At 35.1% G+C, this 27,896-nt stretch overlaps 1 long non-coding RNA gene across 2 annotated transcripts in view; it reads left to right on the forward strand.

Annotated features, from left to right (window-relative positions):
* Positions 1 to 25,176, forward strand: part of LOC131056240 (uncharacterized) — a 48,395-nt gene extending 23,219 nt beyond the window's left edge. For both annotated transcript variants that reach the window (XR_009108591.2, XR_009108592.2), the window contains exon 6: positions 24,802 to 25,176. This is a non-coding gene — a long non-coding RNA (uncharacterized LOC131056240). The remainder of the gene's footprint in view (positions 1 to 24,801) is intronic.
* Positions 25,177 to 27,896: the final 2,720 nt, after the last annotated feature.

The following is a 27,896-nucleotide window of genomic DNA, read 5'->3' on the forward strand; positions in this document are numbered from 1 at the left end:
TTCACATTCTTCTCATAGTCATCCTTCAGAGGTTGATGATTCTCCCCCAGACTCTCCAGCTTCAGTGCCTCTTTGGGCTCGACAAACTTTTGAGTCAGCAGGAGATTGGCTTGGTGATCCATCAGATTCTAGAAGAACTAGGTCACAATTTCAGCAAGCTCCACATCTCTTCATTGCTTCAGCTTCTGATCCACAGTCTTTTTGAGAAGCTACAGGTGTTCCCGAATGGGATGCTACAATGCAAGAAGAGTTTAATTCCTTAGAAAGGAATCACACATGGGATTTAGTTCCTCTTCCTAAGGGAAGGAAACTTGTTTGATGCAAGTGGATCTATCGAACAAAATTTGCAGCAGATGGGTCAGTTGATAAGTATAAGGCTTGCTTGGTAGCAAAAGGCTTTTCCCAAGTTCCAGGGGTTGATTACTTTGAGACTTTTTCTCTAGTTGCTAAGATGAATTCCATCCGACTTGTCCTTGCTATTGCTGCAACCCATCGTTGGAAAGTTCATCAAATGGATGTCAAGAGTGCATTTCTTCATGGTGACCTTCAGGAGGAAATCTACATGGAGCAGCCACAAGGGTTTGTTCAAGATCCTTCACTTGTGTGTTGACTTCGAAAGTCTCTCTATGGCCTCAAACAAGCTCCTCAAGCTTGGTATGCCAAGATGGACTCCTTCCATTCTGATCCAAACATCTATATTCTGCACCAGGATGATACTCTCACATTTCTAATTCTCTATGTTGATGACTTGTTGATCACAGGGAGTCACTCATCCACCATCAAGGTAGTGAAAACTGCTGTACATGATAGATTTCTGATGTCAGACTTGGGTCTTCTACATTACTTCTTGGGAATTGAGATTACTCAATCTTTTTCAGGCATCTTTCTTGGACAACCCAAGTATACACTCGATATGCTCTCTAGATTTCGCAGGGCTGACTGTAAGCCTGCACCTACTTCTTTTTTGCCTGGGGTCAAAATTGAGGCTAAGTGCTCTTCACCCTTGGTTGATAGCACTTTATATCGACAAATTGTTGGGAGCCTCATCTACTTGACTCATACGAGACTTGACATTTCATATGTGGTGGGCATGGTCTCTAGATTCATGTAGGAGCCACATGAGTTGCATTGGAAAGCAGCTAAGCGGATTCTCCACTACATTCAGGGTACTCACAATTATGGAATTTAGTATGCAGCAGGCATGGATATTGACTTGGTGGGATATACGGATTTAGATTGGGCGGGTGATTCTCAGGATCGCAAATCCACTTCAGGGTATTCCTTCTCACTTGGTTCTGGTCCAATTTGTTGGTCGAGTAAGAAGCAGTCTGCAATTGTTCTTTCATCAACAGAGGCTGAGTATCGAGGGGCAGTTAATGCCACCATTGAGGCTATTTGGCTTCAGAATATTCTCACTGAGTTTGGTATTCTAGTTAGGAAGCCTACTATCATCTTTTGTGATAATCAAAGTGCTATACAGATCTCAAGAAATCCAGTTCATCACCAGAGGACGAAACACATTGAGATACATATGCACTATATTCGGGAGCTCATTTAGGAAGGCATCATTGATTTTAAGTATTGTTCTACAATGGAGCAAACTGTGAACATCTTCACCAAACCCTTCATCGAAAGCAAGTTCCTTCATTTGTGATCTCTGCTTGGGATGTCACATGTGTCTACTGTAGGAGGGACTTCTTAGCCCTTCTTTCTTTCTCTCCTTATTTAGGAGGGGGCTATTCCTCTTATGGGGGGCTTCTTCTTTTGGGGGGGCTATCTATGTATATGGGTACCTAACATGGTTGCATTTTTCGGGACCAATATTTTTATCCACCTAAGCTACGCTTAAGGGGGGGTGTTAGTGTAGGTTTTTTATTTTCCTTATATTAGGGGGTATTTATTTTTCCTACACATATATTATTTAAGCTTGCTTAGGTTAATGGGAGTGGTTTATATGAGGACACGTGGAAAAATACTTTAGCTACATGTGTAACTCTCCACCTCACATGGGTAGTTGAGTTACACACCCTCTTTTGGCTTGTTGTGCCACCTCTCATAACCATTTTGTCATTTCCTAAGTGAGTTATGGGGTAGTCGGGTTTCACACCCTCTTTTGGCCTTATGTGCCAACTTTCTCAACTCTTTTTTTGTCTTCATGTAAGGAGGTTATGCCACATGTTTTGGCATTTACCAAGAAGGTAAAACCTCCCACTTTTAATGGGGAATAGGAGTTAATGCACCCCTTGGATGTATATGCTTATATTTTTCTATATAATAAGCACTATACTCTCACCTTCACTAGTCAAGCAGGTGAAGTGATTCTCCAAATTCTCTTATTTGTCTCTATTTCTCTTTCATATTAAAATTATCTTCATTCATCTATTTTGATCTTCGATCATCCGTTGTGTGAGGAGTTGCATGTGATCTATGACCGACATCAGATCTTGGCTCGATTCTTACTTCTCGCACAATCTCACAAGGATGAAATGGAATCCTGAAGGAGGGAGGAGCAATGTCTCTACATATGGTGCCGGTGACCCGGTTTTCACCATGGTACTTGCCCAGGGCACCATCAAAGTGGTTTTCACCGTTGGACGAAATGTTTTTTCTTTACTTTTTTTATTTTTCAATTTTTTTTTGTGTCATGAGGCGCCTATTTGCCAGGTTTTCATCAAGTAACGATTTTTAATGTTTAATGTTTTTTTTTTTTGTTTTTTTTTTGTATTTTTGAATTTTTCTGATTTTTTTTTGTATTTTTGAATTAGGATACTCTGATGAGCTATGTGTAAAACCTACGAAGGTGCATGCTGTTGATAGGATCCTCCAAAGGTTCACCCTCTATGGTTGAGAGCTGATATGCACTAGATCCATATGCTACTGTGATGATGTAAGGACCAAGCCAGTTTGGTTCAAACTTGCCCTTCTTCTGTGTGTCTTGTTGATTCTTAGGATTTTCCTTGAGAAGTAAGTCACCCACCTCAAGTGTATGAGGGTTTACCTTATGATTGTAGTTGCATTATTCCTTGACTGAATGATGTGTAGCTTGAGTGATTGTCTTCCTTGATGAAGGAACCGAGACAAAATTACTAATGTGTGGATTACGTAGGTCCATATGTGTGTCACCTAAAGAAGTTTGGGCATCCCTGATAACAAAGTCCCTTGAAGAAGCTCCATTAAAGGTCCATGGTGTATCACCAGAAGGGAAAGGATGTGTGGAACAAGTGGATGAGTTATGAAGGCTTATGATTGCGAAAAGAAGTGAAAGTAGGATAGCATGATGGAGAGTTAGGATCAACAAGTATTCTTTTTGTCTTGAAATTATAAAAATTTTGCCCCCTAGTTATTTTGATATTAGAGGAGATCATCTCTTGTTCTTTTTTCTTCATAGAATTTTTATCCTTGACTTTGATTTTTGCAGAGTCCAATAGCTTTTGATTTTGATTTGGACTAAAGGACTTTTCTTTATTTTTGACTTTTAGATTTTTCTTTTCAAAGCTTGATTTTTGATCCCTAATGAGTAAGGGCTTTTGTAATTCTTGTTGATCCAAGTCTGGAAGTGGAGTGGAAATAGAATGAATGGATGAAATGGTAAGGCTATAAGAGTTATCAAGAGGGATGACAATAGGCTCAATAGATTCTTCGTTGGAACCACTCTTAGGACTATTGATATCAAGAGCTGCTTGCACCACTAGAGGAGATTTGCATTCAGACTTAGTAGCCACAACACTAGGTGGTTCATACCCAATTCCTTGGCATTGAAAATTGTTTGTAGGATGTTCTTGTCGACTGAATGTCTTAGGAGATAGTGGGAGTTGGTCAACATGGAAGATATACTCACCACATCCCATGTCTTTAAACTTGAACTTTTCTTTTAGCTCTGCTTGTTTGGATGTAGAATCTTTCAATGATTCTGGATCCACATAGGCTGATGAAGGAATAGCTTGTCGATTGACTGGGATTGTTATTTCTGATCTAGGTCACAAATTGTTGTAATATATGAATGGATTTGGATCCGCTTTTACAGTCACTTCAACTCCATTGTGTGGAAACTTGATACATCGATGATACATTGAGGGAACAACTCTCATTTCATGAATCCATGGGCGTCCTAGCAATATGTTGTATGTGGGATCCAGGTCTAGGACTTGACAAACCACATCCTTTGTAACCAGTCCAACTCTGAGAGGCAAGGTGACTGTGCCTTTGGATGAACGCTCTTCATCATCATATGCCTTGATGGTAATTTTGTTTGTAGAATTCATAGCTTTATCTGAATATCCCAATTGTTTAATAGTGCTCAATGTACAAATGTTCAGACCTTCTCGTCCATCTATTAGGACTCATTTTATTTGGTGTTTGTGTAGGAAGGCTTCAATATGTAAAGGTGTATTATGAGGCTAACTTACAGAGGTGTCATCGGCTTCTATGAATGTAAGGGAGTGTGGAATGGAAAGGTATCCCACCATGGCTTGAAATTGGTCCATGTTCAGATTAGTAGGGATAAAAGTGTCTCTCAAGATTTTATCAAGAATGGCTTTATGTGCAGGGGATATGCGTAAGAGCTCAAGGATTGAGATAAGTGTCGGTGTCTTCCCTAACTATTCTACAAGATCATACTCAGGTTTGCTTGATGAGGAAGAAGTGTTTTTAGCTGGAGCACCTTGCAAGGTGAATTTACCTTGATGAGTTGTAACATTACATTCAGAGGTAGGTTCAGAAGAAGATCCAATGCCTTTTAGGACAATCTTGGGTCTTTGGGTAGAATTCTCAAGCATTTTGTCCTTGATGATAATGTTAGAGACATAATTATCCATCGAAATGTGGCTGATAGTTGAATCATAGTTATAAGATGCTTTGGTATAGTTGGTTTGGTCATCTGTGGCTTTAGCTTTTCCCTTGTCATGTTTTGGGAATGGTTCTTTAAATATTTCATGTTCCTGATTGGATGAGTATCCCTCAATCTCAATGTCACCTCTATCAATAACATCTTGTATGATGTTCTTCAGCCGATGGCAATTTGCTGTCTTATGACCCTTACTTTTATGAAATTCACAATACTCATCATCATTCCACCAATTTGGTTTAACCTTTGGCTCATATGGAGGTAGATTTGGAATCGTTATTATTTTTTTTGTCATGAGCTTCTTGAAAACTAACTCAAGTGGTTCTCCCAATGGAGTGCACTTCCTTCGTGACTTGGAAGTTGTTTGAGTATTCACTTGATTGTTTGTAGAGCTTGATCCAGAAAAAACAATTTTGGGTCATACTGTATTGGCATCCACAACACCATCATTGACTGTGTTCTTATTTTTATTCCAAAATCTTGGATTGTCTTTTCCTTTAAAGTCATCTTTGTTTTCCTTGAATATTTTAATGACTCCTTGCTCAATTAGGACCTTCTCTGTCGCTAAGCTTTTTTCAATGACATCCTTGAAAGTGGACAGGCAAGCTTTTCTTAGATCATAACCAATATCTTTGTTAACATTTTGAGTGAACATTTCTACTATTTGTTTTTGTGGGATTTCACAAGAGCATCTACTGGCTAAATTCCTCCATCTTTGTAAGAATGATGAAAAAGACTCTCCATCCCTTTTCTTGGTGTTGCACAAAGTAGTGACTGATATGTCCATCTCTATGTTGTATGAGAAATGTTGGATAAATGCCTCTGCTAAGTCACCCCATGATTTAATTCTAGGTGAAAGTTGGGAGAACCATTCCATAGCTTGATCACCTAAGCTTTGTGGGAATAATCTCATCAAATATGTCTCTTTTGCTACTACCTCAATGCAAGTTGTGAAAAATTGTCTTATATGTGCCTTAGGATCCCCTTTGCCTCTATATTTATCAAACTTAGGTGTCACAAAGTGTGTATGAAATGGAGGCATTGGAATTCTTTTATCAAATGGATAAGGACATATGTCTCTCATTGTGTAAGTTGGCTTCGGTTGATTTATGTCCTCTATTTTCTTTTGTAAATCCTTGATTTTCTATTCCAAATTGTTCTTAGGTGGAGACCGACTTCTTGGACCATACCCCATGCATGAAGCACCAAGTGAGAGAAGAGCATGTTGCATATATGGTTTATATTGATCATACACATGTTCATATGGAGGAGGTCTATAATGATGCTGCGTATATAGACCACTTGGTATAGATTCATGATGAGGAGCGGAATATCTACTTTGTCCTTGTATACCATACTCTACAGGCATATCATGAGTTTGTTCTAATGTGTTATCCCAAAATTTGACACGGGGTTTCCTTATGTCCAAATTTTGATCGTGCCTTTGGATATCCAATTGTTTTGGTGGTTGATCCTTAGCATTGGTATGTGATTGAGTATATTTTTCTGCATAAGACTTCCATAATGATCTGCGAAGGTGAGTATCATATGCTTGACCATGTGTGTATGGGACCTCTAGTTTTTGAAACAAAAATGATTGTGATTTAGGCACAAGATGTGGTCCTTTATTGCCTCCACTATTAGGCCTCCTTTGATTCATGTTGAGGTGAGGTTGTTGCAAAGGTTGATTTTCCATTATTTGAGACATATCAAAATCATGAGGGATCTTGGCTCCACTTTGTGCCATCACTTGTAAGAAGTATTTTCTATCTCTCTTCATTATTTCCTCAACCAATCGATTGAAATGGGGATCCATAATGGTGTCTTCCACTTATGTTGAATGTACATAAAAGTTGTCCATATTGTCATTGTGTGTATCATTGTTGTTTGTAGTGTCCATGTTCTCAATATTTGGAATGTTTTTATAGGCATCCATGTCAGGTAATGTAGTATGATCAGAATTGAAGAAGATATCATTGCCATACTCATAAGAACTCATGTTTGTGGACTCTTGAGCCTCTTTAACTTCTCTCCTAGATTTTTGGGAACGAGTTTCAACCATGAACTAGGTATTGACCAGGATGTGTGAGACTAGATGAAAATGGAAAGAGTATGGAAGACCAAGAGTTGGATGGAATGTAAATGAATCTAAGGTTTACTTGTAATGTCCAAAGCGTAAGACCAAGTATGTATGTAGTAGAGTAGGTGTGACTTCCAAAGAGATGATAGTTTCTCTTGATGTGGTAAGTTGACCTTGACTATAGGCAAGACCAAACGAGACCCAAAGGTGATAGACCTTGATGAGGGACCACTTAGCAAAATGTTGTTGTATGTAGTGTGTTGACAAAGCAAGATGAGGACAAGCAAGTGACCTTTCGACTCAAGTTTAGACAAATGTGAATGTAATGTAAGATGTAAAGCAATGATGTACTTTGTGAGACCCAAACATAGGTTGAATGCTAGATGAAAACCTGAGAGATAACCTAGGAAGCTCAATAAGTCTGAAACTGACTGTTCTTGTTTGTTGGACTATAAAAAATTTTCAATTCTGAATATAGATGTGCATGTATACTTCACAGGCATGCTTAAATGACACAGACGTGATTCTGTCAAACACAGACGTGGTTTTGTCAGACACAGATGCATTTCTGAGATGATGTAAGTGCAATGTTGTTCAAAAGACACAAACACATTTCTACCCTTCACAGACGCGGTTATATGACACAGACATGTTTCTGCAAACTAAGATCGATTTTTCCAATCTGTGAAGTTGTTTTGTTGTGACCAAATCTGAATGTTTGACTATTTTTTGTGACAAGAGGACACAGTGTTGATGAAGACTCAATGTTTGCAGGTGTTTAGACTCAAAATGACTCAAAAGAAAGTGTGTTGTTTGATGTAAAATTGTTTTGAATACACTTGAAGACACAAAAGACACAATGTTTTGATGTTTGGTCTTGAATGTTTGATTGTTTAAAATAAGTCAAGCACAATTCTTATGGCTGGCTAGGACAATACTTGTTGATTCCCACATGAGGCTACGCTATTTAGAGTGGATACTTAGATGCTTGACCCCACTGGCTCCACCCTTGGCACTTACTTCTCGAGGTAGCCAAGAATCAGTCCCAACGAAAACTCCTCATGGCAAACTTTGTATCTCTACCAAGAACCGTATGTGTGTGGGCTGCTCCAGAGGTCCGACCTCTTGCCCCAGCAACTAGAAGGATTTTGGCTTCTAAAACAAAGAGGTGCTAGTAAGGGCATCTGCTCGTGTGGCCATACATGCGATACTTTCAGTTCTATAAATATAGAAGGCTCCCAGCCGGTAGGGGTTACACCCTACAAATGATCAAATAAATTTGATCAAATAGGTTTATGGGGAGACATAGTGTCGGTATGAACTAATCGGCACACGTTATCCATAGTTTTCACCATGAATACAGTTGTTTATAGTGGTTCGGAAGAGGTGGGTTTTCCTCGCTACCACTTGGGCCGTTCTCTCCTCACTAGTAGTCCTAATGACCACATAGGGAGACAGGCCCTCTAAAGATGAAACAAAAAGAGCCTATTGCCCAAGACACAAAGGACACTGGTTCAATTTTAGTGCACCAATTGAAGTGTTTACTAATCTATGAAAACAAGGCACACAATGAAAGATCAAAAACCCTTGTCAAGATCCTGCAACAAAGATTTGTTAGTCATTTGGATTGTTTCAAATGATCACCCCTTCCTACAAGCACACAAGTTAGGTAAATTTTAGATCCAAAAGAATTTGTGAAAATAGGGGCCTTCAACAAAATGATTTTGCTTTCAAGACAAGTTGCACCAATTTTGTTATCTAGATCTGAAGATGTTAGTTCAATATAAACCCGATCTAAAATCCGAATGACAAAAAACCAAATCAAAGAAACCAAAATGCAACAACTGCACACAAACACGGTTATCAGAAACACAAACATTATATAAATTCACATACATGGTTAGATTTGACATAGATGCGATTCCTGACCACAGACGTGGTTCCTGAACACAAACGCGTCAGAAGACTTCACAGATGCGACTAGGGAGAACAGACGCACTTCTTGGAATCTGCAAAAAAAAAAAAATACTGTCGAAGGCGCAGACGCGACTCTAGATGTCACAGACACGACAGGAAATCAAAAACACGATCCGAAAGTATGCAGATGCGAAAATATCAAAATGTTGTCAGAAATGTCAGATCTGCAACTTCAAAAACACAAAATCTACAACAAAAGATGTTAAATGCAAAAGGGACAAGAGTCCCACCGGGCGTGCCAAAATGTATACGATGAAAATGGATAACAACAATATTGAAAGACTAAATGAATTCAACCACAAAACCCTAGCCTAACAACAACAAAGATCCACCATAACATCTGAAGATTACCTAAGACAATGCAAATCAAATGAAATCACAAAGATTATACCATCACATGTCCAATAGGGTTTGGATCTCCATTCTTCCTATCTCCATTGATCTTTCTTGATATATTTTCTCTCAGATTTTGTGTGCACAAGAGCTCAACAAAGACCGGAAATGTGGTTGCAAGTAGGATCACATATGAAAAATCGAATGCTAGGATGCTTGATTAGAATGTATATGTCTAGGGGTTGAATGCATAGAATCTGTAGGGTTGATAATGAAGGAAACATCTCCTTATATAGAAGACACTATAAGAAATGGAGGGATAAGATTGAGAGGTGTAAAAGATAAATGGTCAGCTATGATTAGAGGGTAGGTAGTGTATGAATTAAGAGATGAATGACATGTGTCATAAGTAGAAAAGGCTAATGAATTAATTAAATAAATAAAGATTTATTTAATTAATAGAAGAAGTGGGATCAATTAAATAAATAAGATATTTATTTAATTTGGGAAAAGGATAATTTAAATAAATAAATGAATGTATTTAAATGAGAAATAAGGCTAGAAGAGGATAAATGAATTAATTAAATAAATAAAGATTTATTTAATTAATAGAATAATTAGGCTAAAATAATTAAATAAATAAAGATATTTATTTAATTAGACTGGACGATTTTAGGTGTCTACAATAACAATACTAGACAATCCACCTTATGAACCAAAAGTGAAACCTACATGGTGGAATGATGATGAGTTTCATGAGTATCACAAGAGTAAAGGACATAAGACTAGCAATTGTACTAGATTGAAGAACTTTATACAAGATCTTATTAACAAGGGCAACATAGAAGTCGATGGTCACACTTCTAATGAGAAACATGCAATGTTTAAGGAACCATTCCCAAAACATGATAAGGAAAAAGTCAAAGCAAACAACCAAGCTAATTGTGCTAAGATGTCTTATGATTATGATTCCACTACTAACCATATTTCAATGGACAATCATGTTTCTACCATCATTTTATCAAGGACAAAACTCCCGAAACACTAAAGTTGTTTTGAAAGGTATTGGACTTGCATCTTCCTCATCTAATGACGAAACCTCTAAATGCAATGTTACAACTCAACAGGGTAAATTCACCTTGCAAGGTGTTCCATCCAAGACCACAACTTCATCATCTACCAAGAATGAGTATGACCTTGTAGACTAGTTAGGTAAGACACCTGCTTATCTCCATCCTTGAGCTTTTGTGCATCTTCCCTTCAAAACAGGCTATTCTTGATAGAGCATTGAGATAAACCTACATTCCAACTCATTTGAATGTGGACCAGTTTAAAGACATGGTGGGATGCCTTTCCACTCCACATTGCCTTACATTCATAGAAGCCAATGACCTATCCCCATGTCAACCACACATGCACCCCTCCATATTGAAGCCTTTTTCCATAAGAACCGCATCAAATAAATCTTGATAGATGGAGGAGTAGGTCTAAGCATTTTCACATTGAAAATAATCTTACAATTGGGATACTCTGAACAAACTATGGATTCAAGAAATAAGATCACCATTAAAGCATATGATGATGAGGAACACTCATCCAAAGGAACAATCACCTTAACTTTGAGGGTTGGTCCAGTGATAAAGGATGTGGTTTTCCAAGTCCTTGATTTAGATCTCACATACAACATACTTTTGTGATGACCATGGATACATGAAATGCGGGCAGTACCATCAACATATCATAAATGCATCAAATTCCCTTACAATGGAATTGAAGTGGCAGCCAAAGGTGATCCAAACCTCTATATATTGTAGTAACCAGTGATCTAGACCTAAGCTATTAGTCCCAGCCAATAGAGAAGCAACTCCATCTTTAGCATATGTTAATCCAGAATCATTGTAAACTTCTACATTGAAACAAGGAGAGCTCAAAGGAAAATACAAGGACAAAGGCATGGGAGAATATAGTTTGAATCAAACCATGTACCTAAGACAACTAGTAGATTCTCCTAAGGACTATGGATGAACACATCCTTCAAATAAACTATGCACAATCATAATAAAATGGGATTCCATTACATTCAAGAAATGGGGTGAGATGGAAGAGGAAGATGTTTACAAAATGTTTTATAAAGAAACTGGAGAAGAATATAAACAAGACCACATCGCAATACCATGTTAGAACTATGGAAAAGGTTTTAAGTCATTACAAAAGTTTGGATACGATGGAAAAATCCCTCTTGGGTTCCAAAAGAGAGGTATTGTTGAGCCCTTGCAACTAGAGCTAGTATCAAAGAGGCAATGCACCATAGGACTTGGATTTGCACCATTGATATTATGTGGTTGGGTGAACTCACAATAATGGTTCCTACTTTTTGCCACTTTTGACACTCAGATGAACATTTTTAAAATAATCTTCAATTTCCAACAACTATAAATTTTAAACTATTAAGAATTTGAAGATCATGTAAATTAGTGATTTGTAGCATTTTTTCTATAGATTCTTTTATTTTTTTTGAAGATTTGTTTTTTAAAATTTCCATCTCCTTTGAAAAGTAGTTTTTTATAGAAAACTACATTTTTTAAGAGTGATGTGCCTCCCGAAATGCATAAATTTTTTCTATAAATGATACAAACTCAATTCTTTCGAATTTTGGTTTGTAACATCAATATCTAGGGCTTGTAGTTGGTTTGATAGTAATATGTTGAATATTTTTCATTTTATTAAGTTTTGAAGTCCAACTTATTATATTTTAGAAATAGGTGTATGTTTGAACACATGACTTGTTCTATATAATCGAAATTCAATTTTATGTTTTTTGTTAGAAAGAAGACATCAATACCTAGCGCATAGATATTTTTCAGACTTTTTTTGAATTAGTTTCCTAGTTTCCCCAATGCATTGAACAGAGAAGTTCATATTCAGTGAAAACCAATATTTTGTAAAATTAAAAAAATAAGATCATAATAAATTCACAATGTAATAAAATTATACTCATTGGAAATCTTGCTCTAAGCACTACCATCTTATATTTTTGGGTTATCAATATTATCTCATTAGAACCTCAAACCAGAGGTTTGAAGTGTTGGCATTATGGATGAATTGATTATGTGTTGCATTCATGTTTTGTCATTGATGTCAACACTAGCTGATGTAGTTGGTTATCAGCACCGACAGACTCGTTTTAGTTACCGGTAGGAGGTCTAGTGTTACCAGTAGATGAGACTATCTATTGGACACTTCCAACATGTTTGGATCAGTGAAGTATATTTGATTTCATGTGCTATATGCTCCATGAGTATGTTTTGGCCAGTTGGAATTGGCTTGGTAATTGGATGTTATCATACACTCTGGTAAACCCTTATCGACACTAGTTTAAGGCTTTACCGGTAGAGCTTTCATTTAGGAATCTTGGAAGTATGCATAAGTGGTGTTGGTGTGGCTTTCAGATGGATTTCAAGATGTTGAAGATGTTCTTTGATCGTACTTCAATTACTTGAAGACATTGCTTTGGCGTAATGGACTCATAATAGGTCTGGTACCTATCTTGGTTATGGACTGGTATCATGCTAACATGTACTCTACATGTTACCGGGATGCTTCGAGATGTTTTATGGATTTGTTATTATTGATTTTCTCTTAAGCCGACATGGCATATCATTGTAAATGGAATTATGTAATTTTAATATCTTTAGGTGGCCAACCTAATTGGTTTTGACCTTAGGGTTTGTATAAATAAAAGGTAGAAACTCTTTGCAAAGTATCATGGTTGTGGAAAATGTCATGGTCAAGGATTGTAATGTTCGAATATTGTAATGTCATTTAGGTAGAGGAGTTGGTCGATCATTGGTGATTGAATTGGATTCAAAAGAGGATTTAGTCCTCTGGCATTGAGCTTAACCGGGACTATAATCGGGCATAGTAGATGCTATCTCTTGCAGTTCACTTTATTGGATTGTTGTCCATTCTTCTTGAGGTGGTTTTAACCTCTGTAGTCAGCGAGACTCTTTTGTAATGAGCAGTACACTCTACGTAGTGTGCCATCCTGCAAGTGCAGGCCCCTCATTGTAACACATACTTTATGCAGAAGTATCATCTGACTGTGGGTAGGCTTCCCACCGTGGTTTTTCCCTTTTTGGGTTTTCCACATATAAATCATGGTGTTATGTGGTATGGTTTTTTTGCATTGATTATCTGGTTAAGTGTTAAGTTGTATTGCTTACCGGTATCTGTTTCTACTGGCATATGTATGTGCTTTACCAGTACTTGATTTATTTAAGGTTGTATTGTGGATTAAATGTTATAATTTGTTAACAACTGACTCACCCCCCCTCTCAGTTGTTCACCGGTTATCCTAACAACTGGTATCAAAGCCTTGGTCCTCTTTTGTAGAAGTTTAACCACTTGAGATAGATCCTATGGCTACTAACACTTCTAATCCACCAACAACTATTTTCAGAAGAGAAATTCCTAAGCTTGATGGAACAAAATATGGAATATGGAAGATCGAGATGGAGAATCATCTTAGATGTCTTGGCAATGATATTTGGGAGATCACTGAGAAAGGATATACACCTTATGATCTGACATCTGGTAATCCTGCTCCTGTAGACTTGGATAAGAACACTGATAATGATTGCAGAGCTAGAGAAGCCCTCTTGTGTGCACTTACGGATCAATAGATTATGGGATTGACTGCAAATTGAATCAGCAAAGTTTATGTGGGATAAATTGCAGACTCTGAATGAAGGTGACCCTACTATGAAAATTTCTAAACTTGATGGTTACTGGGTAAGGTGTGAAAACTTGAAGATGGAAGATAATGAAAGAATTTCTATGTTTATGGAAAGAGTAAATGAGATTGTTATGGGAATTCAATGTTGTGGAGGATCTTTGAGCGAACATGAAATAGTTTCCAAAGTCTTGGGAGCCCTTCCACTACTTAAAAGTTGAAGGCAACTACTATTAATGAGTTGAGAACAATGGAAAACTCTTCAGTTAACAGAGACATTCTGATTGGGAAATTATTTGCTTTTGAACTTGAAGAATTTGGATCTTCTGGAGCTGTAAAGTCTAAACCTGCTTTTCATGCATCATCATCAACATCTACCAACAAGAGTGATTGGAAAGCCCTATATGCAAAATAACTGGAAGACATGAGGAAAGAAGATGAAGAATTTGAACAACTTGAAGCCTTATTTGCTAGAAGAGTACCTAAAGGTCCGACTGGAAGTAAGTATGAAGGAAAATAACCTTTTAAATGTTTTTCATGTAATAAGATTGGTCATTTTGCTTCTAGATGTACTGAAAGGAATGCAAGATTTGAGGAAAGAGTTAAGAAATATCTTGAGCCTAACTAGAATGGATATAGATTCAAGAAGTATAAACATTGCTACATAGCAGATGAGGAAGGAGTAAGTGATGACTTTGGAGATGAACCGACAGAAGATCATGCTAGTGCATTCAGTAATGGAAAGGAATGGGTGTTATATGCTTTGAAGGAAGATGAATTGACACTAGCTATCAAGAATGAGGAAAAAGCCTTGGCAGCAAAAGTTGAAGATAAGGATGAATGGGTAATTGACAATGGATGCTCACACTATATGACTGGAGATAAAAGTAAATTTCTATCCCTACAAGAATTCAATGGAGGTCAAGGCAGATTTGGAGATGAGAAGGCATGTATGATCAGAGGTAGAGGTATTATTTCTTTGGATGACAAGTATAACACTGATAATGCCTATTATGTAGAAGGTTTGAAACATAAACTTTTGAGTGTTGGTCAACTGGCTGATAAGGGATTTCAAATTCAATTTAAAGATAGAAAATGCAAAATCATTAACAAGATTGGTTTGGAGATTGCAACCGGTATTCAAACTGGAGGTAATATCTTTCATTTGAACACTGGTAACAAAACATGTTTGATTTCTCATATTGATGAGAGTTGGCTATGGCATAAGAGGTTGTGTCATGTTAATATTGATTGTATTGTTAAGATTGGTTCTACTAAGGAAGTTAGAGATATACATAGGATTGTGAAGCCTCATAATCTGGTATGTAAGGAATGTCAATTGGGTAAGCAAGTCATAAGTTCTTTTAAGAGAATACAAGATAAATCTAATGATGTACTTGATTTGATTCACATTGACTTATGTGGTCTAGCAAGGACTAGAATTTTTCAAGGTGATAGGTATTTCATGATGATTATTGATGACTATTCTAGAATGATGTGGGTGACTTTTCTTAGGGAGAAGTCTGAAGCCTTTGAAAAATTCAAGATCTTTAAGGTGAAGGTTGAAATAGAAACTGGATTGAAAATCAAATGTCTGAGTTCAGATCATGGCGATGAATTCACTTCTCATGAATTTAACAGTTATTGTGAGACAAATGGAATCAGGAGACAACTATCTACACCTAGGACTCCTCAACACAATGGAGTAGTTGAAAGAAAGAACATAACTATTTTAGATGCAACAAAATCTATGATGATGGAAGCTAAATTTCCTCATATCTACTAGAGAGAAGCAATGAGTACAACATCCTACACATTTAACAGAGTTCATATCAAAGGTGAAACTGGTTAGACCCCTTATGAACTATGGTTTGGACATACACCTACTGTTAAATATTTTAGAATTTTGGGAAGTAAATGCTATATCAAAAGAGATGATTCAATAGGATAGTTTGATACTAGATGTGATGAAGGGATATTTCTTGGTTATTCAATTCAAAGTAAAGCATATAGATGTTATTATAAAAGATTGCAGAAAATTGTGGAGAGTGCTAATGTGAAAGTGGATGAGAAGTATAGAAATCAATTAATATCATATGATAGGGAACCGACAGTGGAAATGATCATAACAGAACTGGCAATGACTCAACCGGTACAGGAATCTGAGACAGTTACACTGACAATATCAGAAAATTCAACTGTGATTGATGATCAAAGTAGTGAACCTAAAACTCAGAAGACACCAAGGTATGCAAGATTAAATCATTCTGAAGATCCAATTATTGGAGATAGGATCAAGGGAGTTATGACAAGAAGTAGACTGGAAAATGATGAGGTATGTCTTATTTCTCAAATTGAACTGGAAACTGTTATTGAAGCTTGTAAGGATAAATATTGGTCAAAGGCTATGGAAGATGAATTAGATCGGATAGAGAGGAATGAAACTTGGACTTTAGTTCCCTAGCCTAAAAATAAGAATGTTATTGGAACTAAATGGGATTTTAGAAATAAACTGAATGAGGATGGTAAAGGTTTAAGAAACAAAGCTAGATTGGTTTGTAAAGGATATTCTCAAATGGAAGGAATTGATTATGGTGAGACTTTAGCACCTGTAGCTAGAATTGAAGTTGTTAGACTATTTCTTGCCTATGCAGCTTATAAGAACTATAAGGTTTATCAAATGGATGTCAAAGGTGCATTTTTGAATGGTGAACTTGAGGAAGAAGTATACATTGAGCAACTTGATGGATTTTCACTGATAGATGATAAAGATATGGATTGCAGATTGAAGAAAGCTTTTTATGGATTGAAATAGGCTCCTAGAGCCTAGTATGCAAGGTTGGATAAATATCTTTTGAAGCTTGGTTTTACTAAAGTTAGTGTTGATAGTAATTTATATTATAAGATCACTAACAATGATATTCTGATTATTGAAGTATTTGTTGATGATATCATTTTTGGAGGAGAAAATAAATTGTGCATGGAATTTGCTAACAATATGAATTTGAAATGTCCATGATTGGTGAAATGAAATATTTTGCAGGTTTGTAGATTACTCAAACTGATAAAGGTATTTTTATCTGTCAAAATAAGTATCTAAGGAATTGTTGAAGAAGTTTGGTATGGAGAATTCCAAACCAGTAAGTACTCCATGGTAAAAAATGAGAAATTATCTATCAAGGATACATCTACACTAGTAAAACCAACAAGGTATAAATCTATGATTGGTGGTATGTTATATCCAACTCAAACTAGACCTAATATTATGAATGCAGTAAGTATTGTTTCAAGATATCAAAGTAATCCTAAAGAAAATCATGAATGTGCAATAAAGAGGATATTCCAGTATTTGGAAGGAAGTACAAAATGCAGTTTATGGTATTCTAGGAATGATGATTTCACTTTATGTGCATACACGAACTCAAATTGGGTAGGTGATACTGATGATAGGAAGAACACTTCTAGTGGAGATTTCTTTCTTGGAAAGAAATTGGTTTCGTGGATCAGAAAAAAAGTCATGCATTTATTTATCTATTGCAGAGGTTGAGTATGTTGCAGAAGCAACTAATTGCACTTAGGTCTTGTGGATGAAGCAAATGATGAAGGATATTAGGGTAAATTGTTGTGAACTGGTAGTTATCTACTATGATAACTCTGCAGCTATTGGCATGTCTAAGAATCTGGCATTTCACTCTAAAACTAAGCATATTTCAATGAAGTATAACTTTTTGAAGGACAAGGTTGAAGGAAAGGAAGTAAAATTGGTTTATGTGAACACTAAAGAATAGATTGTAGACATATTCACTAAACCGTTGTCTAAGGAATCATTTGAATATTTGAGAGACAGGTTAGGGGTTTCTGCCCCTTCAGAAGAGACTTGATTGATGAAGTTTTTCATTAGTCCGACATGTATTATCAGAGACATTATTCATTCTAGCACTAATGAATGGTGCTACTACTCAGGGGGAGTAGTTAGCTTTGTGATTCTGAGGTTAATATCATTGCTTTGATATTTCTGTGAGATTTATGGCATTGATGTCAAAGTGGGAGTGATAGTAATGTGAAGAATCATTCAGAACCTTACAGAGATATCATTCACAGGGGGAGATCTATTGATTGGTTGGTTGTCTTCCATAGGGGGAGACTTGTTTGGCATCTATTGGTACTTAGATGTTTTTCACATCTAGTGTTGTCATCAATGCCAAAGGGAGAGATTGTTGGTATTATGGATGAATTGATTATATGTTGCATTGATGTTTTGTCATTAATGTCAACACTAGATGATATGGTCGGTTATTGACATCGACAAACTGGTTTTAGTTACCAGTAGGAGATCTAGTGTTTTCAACAGATGAGACTATCTATTGGACACTTCCAACATGTCTGGATCAGTGAAGTATATTTGATTTCATGTGTTATATGCTCCATGAGAATAGTTTGGTCAGTTGGTATTGGCTTGGTAATTGGATGTTATCATACACTCTAGTAAACCCTTACCAACACTGGTTTAAGGCTTTACCAACAGAGCTTTCATTGAGGAATCTTGAGAGTATGCATAAGTAGTGTTGGTGTGTCTTTCAAATGGATTTCAGGATGCTGAAGATGTTATTTGATCGTACTTAAATTGCTTGAAGATATTGCTTTGGCGTAATGGACTCAGAATAGGTCTGGTACCTATCTAGGTTATGGACTGGTATCATGCTAGCATGTACTCTACACATTACCGGGATCCTTCGAGATGTTTTATGGATTTGTTATTATTATTTTGGTCTTAAGACGACATGGCATATTATTGTAAATGGAATTATGTAATTGTAATATCTTTAGGTGGCCGACCTAATTGGTTTTGGCCTAGGGGTTTGTATAAATAAAAGGTAGAAACTCTTTGTAAAGTATCATGGTTGTGGAAAAGGTCATGGTCAAGGATTGCAATGTGCGAATATTATAATATCATTCAGGAAGAGGAGTTAGTCGATCATTGGTGATCGAATTGGATTCAGACGAGGATTTAGTCCTCTAGCATTGAGCTTAACCGGGACTGTAATCAGGCATAGTAGATGCTATCTCTTGTAGTTCACTTTATTGGATTTTTATCCATTCTTCTTGAGGTATTTTTAACCTTTGTAGTTAGTGAGACTCTTTTTTAATAAGTAGTATGCTCTAGGCAGTCTACAAAAGTATCATCTGACTATGGGTAGGCTTCCCACCGTGGTTTTCCCCTTTCCGGGTTTTCCACGTACAAATCATGGTGTTATGTGCTATGGTTGTTTTGCATTGGTTATCTGGTTAAGTGTTAAGTTGTATTGCTTCTCACTATCTGTGTCTACTGACATATGTATGTTCTTTATCGGTACTTGATTTGTTTAAGGTTGTATTGTGGATTAAAGTTTATAATCTGTTAACAAATGATTCACCCCCCTCCCCCCCCCCCCCCCCCGCCCCTCAATTGTTCACTGGTTATCCTAACATGAATGCCAAAATTTCTCAGAATTCAAAAGAATTTGGGGAGAGATGTCAAAAAAGGGTAGTTCGTATGAACAAGGGTTTGAATGAAGGGGGGTTTGCTAAAACCATATGGGGTTCGTTTGAACCCCCTTGGAAAACTAACGACATAAACATTCACATAATGGCATGGTTAGAATGAAGTCGACCTTTTGTAATGGCTAGTGTTCGTTAGAACCCCAACCGACCCAAATTTTCATTTACTATGTCATATAAATATACATTATTTTTTTCATTTTTTTACACACAAATGATCAAAGCAATTCACATTTTTGAATGAAAGAAGACATTTGAAAGTTATTTTGAGGGCAATAATTTGAAGATATTTGAAGGTTATTTTAAAAGCATGGGGAACATGAAGAGAAGGCAAAATAAGCCTTTAAGGAATTATTCACCCAAAAGAACAAAGAAGGCAAAGATATTATGATGCAAGTATGTATTTTTATTTAATTTGTATTTAATTTTATATGTATTACGTACCAAAAATTGTGTTTATTTGATAGTATTAGTTAAATATTTTTTATGTTATAATTTTATGAAAATTATGTTAAATAATATTAATTTAAGCTAATTAATTTAATATATATATAATAATTCTATCTTAATTAATTTTGAATGATATTATTTTTATTAAATAAATTGGAAATTGTAGGATTAAAAATAATATTGTTTTAATTTAAAATAATGTGTGTATTTGCATTTCAAATTCCATTAACTTATTTGTTGTGTAATTGACATTTTCTCTCCCCCTTTAGTCCATTTATAATAGATAATTTTAATTTAAAATTTAGATCTTTAGGACCCCTCTCTTTCCAATTTATAATTTATTATTTATAATTTTATTTAGATAGTCCATAAATATATAATTTAATTTATATTTTGAAACCAAGTGTCTTTTTAGTTTAGCAAACACTTCAATTGGTGCTCTAGAATTAACCAACTTGTCTTTTGTGCCTTGAGAAATAGGCTCTTTTTATTTTATCCTTAGAAGGGGCCCGCCTCTCTAGTAGAGCATAAGGCTCGGTGAGAGGGAACAACCCAAAGTGGTAACAAGATAAAGCCAAGTTCTTGCAAACCACTATAAATAAAAGTGATTGTAATGAAATTTGCAAGCAACGAGTGCTAGAATGGCATAGGAACATTAACTCGTCAGATCTATGCCCACCTGAATGGATGCCCTTACTAGTGCCTTTTTTGTGTTAGAAGCCCAAAACCTTCTAGTTGTTGGGATAGGAGGTCGGACCTCTGGAGCAGCTCACACACATATGGTTCTTAGGAGAGATACAAACTTCGCCATGGGGACTTTTCATGGGGACTAGTGCTTGGCTACTCCAGAGAAGGAGTGTTATGGAGAGGAGCCAGTGGGGTCAAGCACCTTAGTATATGTTTTTAATTGAGTAGTTCGAAGTAAGCCCCCAAGTGAGATTCAACAACTATTGTCATGGCCAGCCCTAGGATTTGTTCTTACATCATCAAAACAATCAAACACTTTCAAACGAACAAACATTGTGTCTACTTTGTTTTCAAGTGAATGCCAAAATATTTCACGTTATACTTGAGTCCCCTTAAGGCCTATATTATGTGATACTAGGAACTATTATATGCGATAATACACATCTTAAATATGACATAATAGAACCTATTATGACATAATAGGTCTTATTATGACTTAATAGGACCACGTATGCAAACACATTTCACATTATATACTTGAGTCCCCTTAAGACCGATATTATGTGATATTAAGGCCTATTATGTATGTGATATTAATGACCTATTATCTCATTATTGAGGTCATAATATCACATGTACTAGGTCCTAAGGGGACTCAAGTATAATATGAAATGCTTTTGCATACATGGTTATATTAAGTCATAATAAGACCTATTATGTCGTAATAGGTTCTAGTATGTCATATTTAAGACCTATAATCACATAATTGGTCCTAATATCACATAATAGGTCCTAGTATCACATAATATAGGTCTTAAGGGGAGTCAAGTATAATGTGAAATGTTTTTGCATATGTGGTCATATTAAGTCATAATAAGACATATTATACCATAATAAGACTTATATTAAGTGATATATTATGACCTATTGTGTGATATTAGGACCTATTATGTGATAATAGGTCTTAAATATAACACAATTTTATTATGACTTAATATGACCACGTATGCAAAAATGTTTCACATTATACTTGACTCCCCTTAAGACATATATTATGTGATATTAGGACCTATTATATGATATTAGGACTTATTATGTGATTATAGGTCTTAAATACGATAATAGGTTCTATTATGACTTAATATGACCACATATGCAAAAATATTTCACATTATACTTAAGTCCCCTTAAGACCTATATTATGCAAATATTAGGACCTATTATGTGATAATATGTCTTAAATATGACATAATAGTCCACCTATAATGACATAACATTTAGGTCTTATTATGACTTGGAAATTTGGTTTCCAACTATACTTGGAATTTCATTGCATTAAAAATATTCTCTGTCATCTTAAATTATGTGCATAATGAGCTCGAGAAGAAGGAAGTTCTCAAGCAGGAGTTGAGGCAAATGAACCTGTTGAAGAACATAAGGAGGAGCTTGCCCAAGTTGAACCAATAGAGGTTGAAGGAGAGGGTTCAGGCTCCTTACCTCCTACTGGTATGGATGAACATATTGTGGATCTATCTAAACAGGTGAAGATAAATATTTCTTATAAAAATTTAGATCATTTACTTGAAAAGGATGTGAATGAGTTGAAACATCTCAGTGAAGAACCTAGACATACTAAAAGTAGGTCAATGATAAAAATGCAAAATAAATAATGTCTTATTTCAATAATCTTGATACTACACTAGAGAGAAAGCTCAATTGTTATAAATTGTACTTACTCGTAAAGACTTAATAGATCCACTTAAACTGTTGGGTATAGATACATCAAGTCAAAAGAGGAAAAATTCTCAACTACAAAAATCTATTGTTGATAATGTTAATAAAGGTTTGGTGAACATTGGTAAAAAAATATCAAATAGTAGATAAGACCAAATGTTCAAGAAGAGTGATGTTGACATCTTTAGTAAATGAAAGATTGCCTCCAAAAAGGCAAATCTCTTCATTATCATCTAAGTTTGGTTTTAGTAGAAGAACAATATCAAAATATGTGAAAAGGAGAAAGAGTTTGGATGATACTACCTCAGAAGGGAATTGGAAATTATGTGTAGAGATCCTCATTTTGATAGAACTGAAGATGTTGTTAGGAACTTGGTGACAAGTTTTTGGAATGATAATACTCATCTTTCCTCAAATGGTAGAGATGTTATCAAGAAAAGGATTTGTCCTGATCGTTATGATCTCCATGTAAAACATTGGCTAGACACAACAAAACATGAATTATATGTATTATTTACTAAAACAAACCCTCATATAAAGATTGGACAAACCATGTTTGAAAGATTGAGGCCATATTATGTGAAGGTAAACAAATTCTTCGAAACTTGTTATCTTTGTTATCACATCGAATTTAATCTATGCTATCAAGTGTTTCAAAAGACTAGAGAAGACAGTGATGGTTATGAAAAATATCCTCCTAAATGAACAAGTCAATTCATAACATCGATCTTATGTGATAAATCAGATGATAATGCAACCGGTCAAATAAGTTACAAAAGGAATTTGTAGAACATGTTGGGAGTTGGCTAAATTTCCTTTGAGAGATGAATATGCTGACATGATGAAGATGGTAAATTGCAAGAGTTACAAGTACAAAAAAATTGAAACAAAATTTGGTAAGGAATCTACAAGGTTAGATTATGTAGAAGACAAGATACCTATTGGAACATTTATGGAAAATTTTCGTAACTTGATAAAACCATACATATACCATGTTTTTTTTCCAAGTGGCAAGAACAATAATTTCAAATATTAAGAGACACTTTCCCACCTGGAACTATTCTATCCATAGTGGACTTCACAAAAAATTACTCATTTGCACATCAAAAAGAGATTCAATCAAAGTATTACTTTTCAAAGAAAATCACTATTACGGTGTGTGTGTTTTATCAACATGCACAAATAGATTTGGATGGTGTTGATCTAGTATATTTGAAAATTGTGTCATTAAGAAAGAGTAACACTTCTATATTAGTGATGATAAGGATCATGACACACTTTTTGTACAACATTTCTTTAAGAAGTTTTTTTAATATTTGAAAGAGAGAGGCATAACAATAGTTAAACATTTTGTTTGGTATGGTGGATGTGCAACACAATTCAAATATTCAAGGCCATTTAATGGACTATGCAGATTTCATCGAAATGACAAAATACCACATGCTTGGAGTTTTTTGAGAGTGGTCATGGAAAGGGTGAACATGATGGTGCAGGAGCTTGTATCAAACGTGCTCTAAGAAAGCATCAAATAAATTATACAAGAGATCGTATAGATGATTCACATGATGTTGTTAAATGGTGTAATAAACACTTTGTGCAACCTAATTATCTTGATTCATCATTGAGAACATACAAGCTCATTCCATATAGAGTGTTTTGGGAGATAACTAGTACATGATCTCTTTTAATGTTTTAAAATGTTTTTTTAATTTTTAAAATGTTCACTTCATATGTTTAAAAACAACTTGATATGTATGTTCATGTACACATGTACATTTCACAAATGTGGATAGAAGATCAATGCATGGATGCAAGAGAGTGGAGAGGACAAGATCTTTGCATTGTGTCAGGGGTACATATAATCGCCCATGGACATTGTACACTAGGGATTATTCATGTTTTTTTCTAATTGCATTTTGGAAAATATGTTGATTGCAAGAACCAAGAGCTTGGATATGTCAGTGAATGGAAATGGGTACCACTAGATGTTACTGACACATATGAGGAAAATGAGGATGAAATCTTTGAAGGCATTCCTTTGATTTTTGTTGATTATGACCATATTTCATGATTGATTATAAAATGTATACATATTTATTATATATATATTTCCTTTAAAAAATGTTGTGTGCACATGTATGTAAATAAATTATAAAATTTTAATCGAGTACATTTTAAATTTCTAACTTGTTTCAAATTGCAAGAGATGGAAATATAGAAGGTGTTAGTTATTATTTATTGCATTACATAGAAGAGAGAAAGAAGTTAACAAAATCTAAAATGGCTGATGGAATGTCCTTTCTCATAGGTTTGAACCCATTTGAACGTTTAAATTAATTAATTTATTTTAAATGCACATGTTCACATTTTAATTTTTATACATAGGTTACACAAATTTTTAATTTCTTGTTTCTTATACATGTGCAGGCTCAGTTGTAGTGCAAGGGACATTTTTCAAACAAGTTAAAATTATTCAACAGGGGATTCATTTCATTGAATACCAAATTGACAACAAGGTATATCAGTATAGCCACTTGGTCATTGTTGGTGGCCTAATTCTTCATATAGTTCCACATCGCAGGTGGTCTCAAAAGTGGAGACTAGATAGTGAAGATCATGAGAAAATATTAAGTGTTATTGAAGAGTGGTTTGAACCACTTGATGTGGTATTAAATATTTAGTACACCTAAGTAAATGTGTTTGAACCCATGAATTGATTTTTATATAGCCTGTGATATTAAATAATAGTACGTGTGTACATGTACAAAGTAAATTGTGATGTGGATGAGTTGAAAATATGGATGTACACACAATTAGGATCATGTATATCTTTCATTTTTTAAATGCAGATGCATAATTTTTGTAAGTTATTAAAATTATTTAGCATGTATAGATGTATTCATTAGGACATGTACATGAAATAAATTCGTTTCATAAAAAAATGCATAATTTGATTGAAATTAGGACATGACATGTAAACTAGGATACATGTGTGTCTGTGTAAATTAGGATGTATGTGTGTAAATTAGGATATGTACGAAATTTTCTTTAAATTATTTCTAGTGCATTTTTGTATTTAAGTTTAAATTAGTTCATGTATTCATTTTTAATTAAATGCATTTACAACTATATGAAATTTTTAATAGAATTTACTTCAATATTTATTGACTAGTAGTTGAATTTTTATCGTGAATGTGAATGCCACAAGTATTTAGTCAATCTTGTGTTCATACTCAGCAATTGCAAATAGTGTGTCTTCTTTGTGTGGTTAGTCTAAGAAACTTTTAATTTATTATTAAAAAGTATAAATCTTATTAAGTTGCCCCAAAAGTGGATGTTCAATCTATTGTTTATGACTTGAATCCTTTGAAGATTTCAATTATTTGTAGCACTATCGTTGTGTTTAGTTAAGAAAAGATTAGTTACATTGAGATCTATCTGCTTATGGATTCTTTTATTCCAATAGAGTTTCAAGATGAGGATTTATAAACCATATTCCTTTATTACCCCATCTTTTGATATTTTTTTATAAATAAAATTTAAAATCAAAACAAATATTCAAGAGTGTAAAAAAAGATATCTGACCCAATTTTTTTTAATAATCAAATATAATCAAATATGACATCAAAAAACCATTTAAGGGTTCGGGATACTACAAGTACAATTTTTTTATATATCTAACCCTCCTATTTAATATGTTCGTGAATAATTTTGTAAGTCCCTCTATGTGACATGAATAAAATAATGAACAAGTAGATTATACAAGTCAAGGCCTAACTAAAAAGATCTTTGGGGTTAATCATTTTATATTTTAAATATTGATACCTTTCAAGAGAGATGTGGTTTCATTTTGGATTCTCATCTAATTTGAGATTTGTTAAAACATCAATCAACAAGATCTTCATGTAAGAGTTGATCTAATAAAAAATGTCCCTTCTACAATAAAAGGTGTAGATAGAAACTAATTCACATGTCTTCCAAAATGGAGATAATTGGGAAAGCAAAATTAGAGACTTGTTGCAGAATCTAGGTTGTGGTTGATGGTCAAGATCATAGAGATGGTGACTAGACTATACACACTATAAGGGAGGATGTTTCTTAGTGGAGAGGATGAAAGAAGCTATAGGAGGAGCTTGGTGTCAAATATTTGTCACTATCTTAGAGTATTGCTCTATATATTAATATATATAAATAAATTAACTATCAATTTACATTAATTTAACTCTCCTTTTTTATTAAAATTAATTTTTTTAGTTATTTAAGTTATATTTTATAGATCAAATATAATGTGATGAAATAATCAATTACAATATAATAATTTTATTTATGCAATCCATCCTTTCATTTTTCCTATATTGACATTATTTGATACATCTATCAATGTATAATAAATCAATTTTTTTAATTAACTCATAGTAATTGATGCAGGAGCACCAGAGTAGTTCAAACCGGCACCTTGATTTGATCTCGGTGAGACACCAATCCCGGTATTGGTGTGGTATTGGTGTGATCTTACCGGTTGGTTTTGGGTGTGAAGGGAATCAGGTTATGAGTGATTTCCATGACTTATGGATTGATGTTTCTTTGAGCCTTGTTCAATGTTCCCAGAAGGACCACGTGATTGGAAGTTGTTCTTGGTGACTTGGGCTGACGTGTTATTTATACATTTCATCATGAACCAATTGGTGTTTAGCCGACTTGATCGAGTTGTTAATTCTTGCGGATGGTATAAAGGGAAGGTTTAGAGATTTATTTTAGGATAGAAGACGATAGATGGAGATCAGGGAAAATAGAGATCAAGAAAGATGTAGTTTTCAGAGAGATTCTGATTAGGGGGGACTGAAGTCCAGAGGGGTGGAAGTCTGGATTAGTGCATAACAGTGTAGACTATTACCGAAGACCTATTTGTCAAGAAAAAGATCTACACATCTTAGATTTGTATGTTGATGGAATATTTTGTAACCCTGGGTTGCAGTCTAGCATGTGTAGCCGCTGAAGGCTTATGTAAATCTTTGAATGATTGTAATGATGGAATTATTTGTTACCAGTTATATTGTGTGTTTCTTATACCAGTCAAGGTTGCTTACCGGTTAAACTCTTTGTTCTATTACCAGTTGTCGGTATCTTGTATAGTGTTTTGTCTTAAGCCGATATCTTTCATTGTGTTTTATCTTATGAGCTACAAGGCAGGTATGTCCTTCATTTGATCTCCCTACCTTGACTGTACCAAGTGGTATCAGAGCTGGTTTGTGAACCTGTTGATTGAGGAAGACCTGGTTATGTACCAGTTGGTTCGGAAGGAAGTTGAGGAAGCTTGTAGACTTGTTCAGAACGTCGAATGTGAGGTAGTACAAGTCTTGTAGGTAGACCACTAAACCTAGAGCTTGAGCTTGAGACAGTTAGTGGGTGGAGACTTGAACAGATCACCGAAACAAAGTAGGCTGTAGAGTGGACTAGTAGATTGCCGAGGAGAGGCAACCAAAATATGTAGACAGACCTTAGAAACCTTGAGGCAGTTGCAA

Source organism: Cryptomeria japonica, chromosome 7, assembly GCF_030272615.1.
Source record: "Cryptomeria japonica chromosome 7, Sugi_1.0, whole genome shotgun sequence".
NCBI lineage: Eukaryota > Viridiplantae > Streptophyta > Pinopsida > Cupressales > Cupressaceae > Cryptomeria > Cryptomeria japonica.